We start from the raw sequence: 10,000 nt of genomic DNA on the forward strand, positions 1-10,000 counted from the left end.
AATAAATACCTTGCGGGGTTAGAGAAGGAAAAATCCGAAGGAAATTTTATAGGAAAGGAAGATAATAGATTAAGTGAGGTGCCCCTATTTCCTGGAGACAAGGAAGTTAATCTCTAACAAACAAATACTGTTAGCAGCGGATCTAAGTCAAAATATTTGTCAAGACGGCGTTTAAAAGTGTGTACGGTGTTGCAATCAATGACGTCTTGAGGAAGCCCATGCCATAGGTTAACCACACGATGGAAAAAAATATTTTTTGATTCATGAGAGTTGAAGGATTTCCCAACAATTTTGCAACCGTTTTGTCGCGTGTAATTTGGAAAAATCTAACGTGAAATATTTACTGCGGTCCATGTTAGCAATGCCTTGGATGATTGTAAACACGCCTCTTAGTCTTCTTTGTGTTAATGGGAATAGGTTTAGTTGTTTAAGACGCTCTTCGTATGATTTGTTTGTTAGGCTTGGTATCATTTTTGTTACTCTACGCTGAACTCGTTCTGATTTATCGATGTCTTTCTGGTAATAAGGGCACCATGGCTGAAATCAACGTCCCAAAATGGGACGAACTACACAAAGTGAGGATTGTATCCTTAGATTTATATTCAAAAGATCTGCTGATTAAGACATTTATTTTGTTTGCCTTCTTTAAGACCTGTGGACATTGTTGGCTAGGTTTTAAGCTACTCGATATTGTAACTCCTAAATGAATTTCGCTGTCTACACTTTTAAGTTGGGTACCGTTTAAAATATACTTTGCGTTCTCGTTTCGATACCCTATGTGAAGCACTTTGCACTTATATGCATTAAAATTCATTTGCCCGGTTTGCCTCCACTCTGACAATTTGTCTAGATTATTCTGCATTTCTAGGGCATGTTCGTTAGAGAATACGGGATTCGCTATTTTGGTGTCATCAGCAAAATTCGATATTATACCGGTAACACCCTCATGTATGTCATTTTATATAAGCAAGGAAGAGAACAGGTCTTAAGACTGATCCTTGTGGCACCCCACTGGTTACGTTAGTCCACTTAGATGCTTTTACATTTATTAGTACTCTTTGTTTACGGTTGTTTAACCAGTTTTGCACCCATCTCAACACGTCGCCTTGGATACCATGCGATTTTAGCTTAATCAGTAAACGTTTGTGGGGGACTTTGTCGAAGGCCTTTTGAAAATCGAGGTATATTATATCTACCGCCTTACTTTCGTCATACTGGTTCAGAATATCGTAGAAGAAATCTAGGAGGTTCGTCAAACAAGAGCGTTTGTTTCAGAAGCCGTGTTGAGTATTCTTAAGTAGTTTATTTTCCTCTAAATGATTAAAAAGTTTGTCTCTTATAAGTGTTTCTAGCATTCTGCATACGACTGAGGTTAAGCTAATTGGCCGGTAATTGCAAGGTAAAGATTTGCTGCCTTCTTTAAAAATCTGAGTTACGTTAGCAAGCTTCCACTCATCAGACACTATACCACACAGCAGGGATTTATTCTTCAATAAAGTCAAAGGTTTAACTAATTCGGATTTCGCTTCTTTTAAGATACGGGATGAGATCGTATCAGGCCCGGGTGTCTTGCTACTTTAGGTTTATCGATACATTTTGACTCGCCTCTTTCTGTTATGGTGACACTACTGAGGCCATTGCTGTTATTATTGCTGGCACCGTAGGGATGTCGCTGAGGTCTTCTACTGTAAAAACTGATGCAAAGAAATTGTAAAAAAATGCTACTAATTTCTTCCTCGTCGTTAGTGAAATCTCCATTCTCATCTATAATTGGTCCAATAGTTGAGGTGATCACTCTCTTTTGCCTGATAAAGCTATGAAATTCCTTTGGGTTCATCTTACTTTGGCTTACAACGTGTAAGTCGGTGGATCTTTTGCCGTGTTTGATGAACCTCTTTGCTTTACGCCTTGACTCTATGAATCTAGTGCGTTCATCGTTATTACTGAAGGATTTTAACCCGTTATGAGCGTCCCTCTTGGTGCACAGGCATTCAGCTGTCTGTGTGTTCCACTACTCAGGCTTAACGTTTTGAGTGGGACGGCGATTTCTCACACGCATTCTTGCACAACCTTTAAGTATTTATCAGTGAGAAGTTTCCAGTGAGCATTAATGTCTGTGGTGGTACGTAAGTAAATCCAGTCGATCTGATTAACTACTGATCTGAGTTTACAAAAATTTGCTTTTCTGTAGTCACATTCTTTTCTTTGCTGTTTTGTCTGGCTCGTCAACCAAGAAATTAATAACAAAGGTGGTTGCGCGGTGGTCGGTATTACTGAACTCACCGACATTCATATTTTCTATTAGTTCATCTTCAGTAGCAAGCACGAGGTCGAGCACGTGGTTCTCGCGTGTCGGGTTTTATACAAATTGAGTAAGTGAGCTTTCTTTTAAGTTATTATACAGATCGTGGCCGTGATGCGAGGTGAGTGGTTCGCCCCACTTCGTCACCGGTAGATTACAGTCACCAAGGATTGCGGCCTCGTGTGCGTCACTTATCTCGCTAATTTGTTCCTAAATTTCGCGGTCAGTTTGGACTGGTTGGGCTGGAGGTCTGTATAAAAGAGCTAATGATAGTTTCGTACCGTAGTTATGTTTTGATAATACAAATAGAATATCTAAGTTTACGACAACGGGTTTTGACAGCAGTACTGGAATGAGATTGGCTTTGATGTGCAATAAGATGCCGCCTACATTTTTTTGTACTCGACTTTTTTCAAATGTGTAACTGGGAATTTTATATTCAGCTAAATAATTCCTGACTTCTGCATTTAGCCATGATTCTGTTACGGCGATTATAGCGTAGATTTCTGAGAACGCTGTTTCCTCTAGATCTGAAAATTTGTTACGAAGGCTACGAGCGTTCACGCAGAAGACCTTGAGTTTGTTGCGAAGAAATGCCTGCGCGTTTAAGTTGGTTACTCTGCACTAGCTTGGTGAGTAATGAGATCCCCGTTTTTTGTACGGAAATCCCTCATTGCGCCATCTAGCAGGCTGTCAAGACGAGCAGCACCCACCTGAGGTGTAAGCCGTCACCTGAAAACAAGGAGGAATCATATTAAAAGTTATCCCACGTGTTTCAAAGTCGACAAGAGGTTGACAAGGCTGGTGGCGATGCCGTGGAAACGGTTGCCAGCCTGCATGCGTGGGATGATGCCTGAAACAATAACTTTGGTAGATTTATCCTTGTAAGTCCTTATCATCTGCTGGTACTTGTCGAGGAGCTCCTCCGATCTGGTCCTCTGCACGTCGTTTGTGCCGACGTGGATGACGTAAGTAGTGTTGGCGGGCGCTCGACTCGCCATCCCTTCCGCGGCAGCAATGACGTCCTGAAGGCCTGCTCAAACAATGGAAATACGTTTCCTGGTCCTGGGAGCCCTGCCACAAAATTCAGTTAGTTGACCCCTCACGATGGAGTCTCCAACATGCCTAACTTCCTGTGTCCGCATCATCTCCCGTATCTGAAAGGATCTGGAAGCGGTTTTGACATGTAGCGATCGGTATGATCCTCCTCCTGGGGGTCACGTTGTTCCTGACGGCACGGAAATCCTCCTGTGTGGGAACAGGAGCATTAGTAGCGTCAGGATCTCTCGGGGCAGGCAGAGAGGTGGCAGGCGCTGTGTCGCTCCCATGTTGAGAAACAAATTCTTGCAGCAATTCCAGTCAGGGCGTCGATACTTTTATGCGCTGCCTCCACGTCCTCTAACATCTTCTTTCTTACCTGGAAAAATGTGCAAACAAGATGATTTTTGTCAGCGAAGGTGGTGGGTCCAAACGTTCCGGAGCAACTCATACAGGTCATCTGCGGTGCCACGGTGAATTTTCTGCCGTAATTTGTAGGGTTATTATTAGTGTAGGGAATTGATAAATGTGTCTGAAAACAGAAATGATGTTAATAATCTTTAATGAAAATAAAAAAAATCTGAGACAAGGGGAAACGTTAATATAAGTTACCTGTAATTCAAAAGGACGTTAGTAATCTGTAATGGAAATAAAATATTACTTAATGTGAAATAAGGGAAACGTTAATGTAAGTTATTTGTAACTTAAAACGGCGCACGTTAAGTGTCTCTAATGGCAGAGAGAAATTATACCTGTTGTCACCTAAGCTGGCGATGTCCCCCCACCCACACCTTTCTGTGACTGGCAGGTGAGGTAGTAGGAGTAGGTCTAACCCAGCACACCTCTCTCTCTCTCTCTCTCTCTCTCTCTCTCTCTCTCTCTCTCTCTCTCTCTCTCTCTCTCTCTCTCTCTCACACACACACACACACACACACACACACACCTACTGGTCCTAATAGAGCTGTTTGTGACAATTCACACAGTGTAATTTAATGTATTAAACGTACTATGTGTGTGTGTGTGTGTGTGTGTGTGTGTGTGTGTGTGTGTGTGTGTGTGTGTGTGTGTGTGTGTGTGTGTGTGTGTGTGATGTTCCTTTCCTTCTGTAGGCCAACTCATGTAACCGACAACATTTAAAAACAACAGGGAGTTCCAAAGTTTACCAGAGAAAGGGATGAATGATTGAGAATACTGGTTAACTCTTGCATTAGAGAGGTGGACAGAATAGCGGTGAGAGAAAGAAGAAAGTCTTGTGCAGCGAGGCCGCGGGAGGAGGTTAGGCATGCAGTTAGCAAGATCAGAAGAGCAGTTAGCATGAAAATAGTGGTAGAAGATAACTAGAGATGCAACACTGCGGCGATGAGAGAGAAGGTCCTCTAGTTAGAGGAGAGGAATTGATGAAACGAAAAGCTTTTGATTCCACCCTATCTAAAAAGAGCGGTATGAGTGGAATCCCCCCAGACATGTGAAGCATACTCCATACATGGACGGATAAGGCCCTTGTACAGAGTTAGCATCTTTAAGGGGGGGGATGAGGAAAACTGACGAACATCTAACTTCATAGAAGCTGTTTTAGCTAGAGATGAGATGTGAAGTTTCCAGTTTAGGTTATAAGAAAAATGACAGACCGAGGATGTTCAGTGTAGAAGAGGTGGACAGTTGAGTGTCATTTAAGAAGAGGGGATAGTTGTCTGGAAGGTTGTGTCGAGTTGATAGATGGAGGAATTGAGTTTTTGAGGCATCGAACAATACCAAGTTTGCTCTGTCCCAATCAAAAATTTTAGAGAGATCAGAAGTCAGGCGTTCTGTGGTTTCCCTGCGTGAAATGTTTACTTCCTGAAGGGTTGGACGTCTATGAAAAGACGTGGAAAATTGCAAGGTGGTATCATAAGCGTATGAGTGGATAGGACAAGAAGTTTGGTTTAAAAGATCATTGATGAATAATAGGAAGAGAGTTGGTAACAGAACAGAATCCTGAGGAACACCACTGTTAATAAATTTAGGAGAACAGTGACCGTCTACCACAGCAGCAATAGAACGGTCAGAAAGGAAGCTTGAGATGAAGTTACAGAGAGAAGGACAGAAGCCGTAGGAGGGTAGTTTGGAAATCAAAGCTTTGTGCCAGATTCTATCAAAAGCTTTTGATATGTCTAAGGCAACAGCAAAAATTTTGCCAAAATCTCTAAAAGAGGATGACCAAGACTCAGTAAGAAAAGCCAGAAGATCACCAGTAGAGCGGCCTTGACGGAACCCATACTGGCGATCAGATAGAAGGTTGTGAAGTGATAGGTGTTTAAGAATATTCCTGTTGAGGATAGATTAAAAAACTTTAGATAGGCAGGAAATTAAAGCCATAGGACGGTAGTTTGAGGGATTAGAACGGTCACCCTTTTTAGGAACAGGCTGAATGAAGGCAAACTTCTAGCAAGACAGACAGAGCTGAAAGAGTTTGACTAGGCAAGGTGCAAACATGGAGGCGCAATTTCGGAGAATAATAGGAGGGACCCCATCAGGTCCATAAGCCTTCCGAAGGTTTAGGCCAGCGAGGGCATGGAAAACATCACTGCGAAGAATTTTAATAGGTAGCATGAAGTAGTCAGAGGGTGGAAGAGAGGGAGGAACAAGCCCTGAATCGTCCAAGGTAGAGTTTTTAGCAAAGAAGAGTTCAGGTTTAGAGATAGATGTGATAGCAGTGGTGCCATCTGGCTGAAATAAAGAAGGGAAAGAAGAAGAAGACGCAAAGTTATTGGAGATTTTTTGGCTAGATGCCAGAAATCACGAGGGGAGTTAGATCTTGACAGATATCTATGTATGAATGTATGCACGAATGTATACAGATTTTAGAAGACAGAAAGATAAGCGAAGGTAAAAAAAGAGAAAAGACATTTTTTCCTGGCCACGAGAAATTTATTAATAGTCATGTGTGGCCAGGGGGAGAGCTGTCCAGGGTAGATTTGGTCGTCATCAAGTTTGGCCAGGATAAATTTGGTCTGGGTAGGTTTGGTCGTCGTCAGGATTGTCCAGGGTAGGTTTGGTTCATCATCAGGTGTGGCCAGGATAGGTTTGGCCTCCGTTTAGTCATCATCAGGTGTGGTCAGGGAAGATTTGGCCTACGTTTAGTCATCATCAGGTTTTGTCATCATCAGGTGTGGCCAGGGGTGATTTGGCCAGGATAAGTCAGGTGATGGGGGCAGCAGTCTCAGTCAGCGGGGCCTGGTTCCCTCATCATATATATATATATATATATATATATATATATATATATATATATATATATATATATATATATATATATATATATATATATATATATATATATATATATATATATATATATATATATATATATATATATATATATATATATATATATATATATATATATATATATATATATATATATATATATATATATATATATATATATATATATATATATATATATATATATATATATATATATATATATATATAACTAAAGGAGGAGTACAATACAGCATTTAAGCAGGAAGTGAGCCAAGCTTTGGCAGAAAGGGAAGACGTCATTTGGGAAGAGATCTCAGAAACGGTGAGAGAGAAAACCGTACATATACTTGGGATGACATCAGGACGAAGAAAAGACAAGGAAACCTGGTGGTGGAATGAGGAAGTGCAGGATAGCATAAAGAGGAAGAGGCTGACAAAACGAAACTGGGACAGACATAGTGATGAAGGAAGTCTTCAGGAATACAAGGAAATGTGTAGTATAGCGAAGAAGGAAGTGGCAAAGGCGAAGGAAAAGGCATATGAAGAGTTATATGAGAAGTTAGATACTGAGGAAGGGGAGAAAGACCTCTACCGACTGGCCAGACAGAGAGACAGGGATGGGAGGAATGTGCAGCATGTTAAAATGATAAAGGATGCAGACAGAAATATACTGACAAGGGAAGAGAATATATTAAAAAGATGGAAGGAGTATTTTGAGGATCTGGCGAACATCGAAAATGAAAGGGAAAGAAGGTTAGAGGAGATGCAAGAGTTAAATCCGGAAGTGCTAAGGATCAGTAGAGAAGAGGTGAGGAGGATGAAGGGAGGTAAAGCAGTAAGCCCAGATAAGATACCAGTGGAAGCATGGAGGAGTTCAGGAGAGATGGCAGAGGGTTGGCTGACTAGACAGTTCAACGGGATCTTGCAAGGCGAGAGGATGCCAGATGAGTGGAGAAAAAGTGTGCTGGTGCCAGTTTTTAAGAACAAGGGAGATGTGCAAAGCTGCAGTAACTATACAGGAATTAAGCTGTTGAGTCATGCAATGAAGACATGGGAAAGAGTCGTGGAAATGAGATTGTGAAGGGTGGTGAGGATCAGTGATGAGCAGGTAGGTCACCTTGACCCCAGATCTCTGACCGAAGGAGAGAAGCTGCATGGCTGCCGCGACACACCAGTAGACAGCCGAACGTGGATGCGTAATACACACACACACACACACACACACACACACACACACACACACACACACACACACACACACACACACACACACACACACACACACACAAACACACACACGTCCTCCAGTACATCCAGCAAAAAAGAAAAGAAAAAAAAATCAACAAATCTTAAAATAATATTTATGACTGAACATTATGATGATGGAAATAATTTTATTCTTTGGTGTCAGCATCGCGGCCTGTGCTTGCTGGCGGTGGTGATGGCGGCGGCGTGTGTCACCTCCAGTGACGCGGGCCGCACCTGCAACACCCAGTGTGAACACCCTCTGGGACCCCCTGGCCACTATATATGCTGTGACGGTGAGTACAAGTTATCGCTCGTCTGTCAGGACAGCGAGGACACACAGGTGATGGGGCAGCCTTCATCTTTACGAACACACTGTCCTACTTGCATCTCTGACTTTGCATTACTTAGTGCAGCAGGGGAATCACGATTAAAAGGAGACGCCATAAGGGACGAAGATAAAGGAAGCGCGTCTGAAAACTGTTTTGTCTCTTTCCGCTCCTCAACAGAAAACGAATGGACGTGTCTAGCGGACCCCGCCTGTGATGCCCTTGATAGCCTAGGCCGTGCAAGCACACATGATTATCAACTCTGTCTCCTGTGATGCACAGTCTTCATTAAACTATCACTAAGAGTACGAAAACTCCAATAACTTTCATGGGAGCATATCAAACTACAATTACAATAATGAAAACGCCATTGAAGTCTTAAACAGCCTCCATAAAAACCCTTGAAATCTCCACTGACTCCCATGAGAGTCTGTTAAGCTTTCCAGTTATGAATACTCCCTTGAAATTTACAAGAATTTGTGCAAGAGCGTGCTAAAATGAGTAGAATCACGATACCGCACTAGAACATATCATTGACTCCCATCAGTGTATATTAAAGTGTTTGATAATGAAAACGCCATTGAAAACTCTCATATTGTTCAGAACACAACCTGATGGAAGTAATGACATGAGATGTTCAAACGATTTAGAATACGGTCTTCAGTGGAGAGTTCCTGAGAAGTGGCCGTCACCAGGCGGCACCAGTGAGCCACAAGTTACAATTTCAATTTTTCTATTTATTCATTTTTAATGGAACCACTCCACATACATATTAATGCATTTAATGTATTGAGAAATTTCACCATTTCTTCTGAGTAGTAACACAGGTTAAACTGAACAGCAGCCATGAGAACCAACAGTAGAGTTGCTTTTCTGACTCGTATGGAATATTAGCGATTTTAGGTCGTATGTACACTCTACATATGAAACGTATTAATGGAGACACCATAAATCACAGGCAATATGTGTGTGCCAATGAAAACACTAGATAGCACAGAGCAACTTAGAAATATAAGAAAAAAAATCTTTAATAGGAAATCGGCAACTCGAGTGACTTGGCGAAACAACACGTGTTCTGCAGCCCGCTGGCGGTGTGACAGCACGGCCTAGCCCAGCCCTTGACACGGCCTGCAGAACCTTCAACGTAACCCACCTGGAGCAGTGGCAACAACACAGTCGTCCTCCGTGAAGTGGCTGTGACACACACGGCCGGCTGCCACTGGACGCCACTGTCTCTCCTAACAGCAGCTATGCACCGCTTCGTCAGCTCAGCATCACGAAGGAATTTACAGCCACCACCTCTACTTGAGCAAAGAGGTGCACAGCACGCTGATGGCACGGCAGCAAATCTTCGTGACATCTGGGAGGAGAAGTTTGTTATTGCGATCACTCTCGTCATGACAGTGGCTTCTGGGAGAGTGGATTCTGACAGAATCGCTGCATAAGATTACTGTATCCATTTATCCCGAAGTCACTGAGTACGTTTTACCACATTAAGTAGTACCACGGTATTTCTTATATCTTTGAGTGTGTAAATAAAATAGTTTATAGACTTGTACTGTGCTGTGCTGTGCTGTGCTGTATTTAAAAAAAAACTGGTGACTATACCTGCCGATGTCAATAGAATATGAATTTTTACTATTTCTTTCTCGAAATTATCAAGGCAAAATAAGAGCATTTCTATGAATAATTCCGTAAAAAGTATACTGATAAATGCTGAATCAACTTGTATGCACATGGAAATTACAATAACAAGATTTTAGAACACGTGAGTGAAATGTGTGGCTCAGCTGAGACATTAATGGCTCACCTGACACATTAATGGCTCAGCTGAGACATT

This window comes from Scylla paramamosain, chromosome 38, assembly GCF_035594125.1.
Source record: "Scylla paramamosain isolate STU-SP2022 chromosome 38, ASM3559412v1, whole genome shotgun sequence".
In the NCBI taxonomy this organism is placed as follows: Eukaryota; Metazoa; Arthropoda; class Malacostraca; order Decapoda; family Portunidae; genus Scylla; species Scylla paramamosain.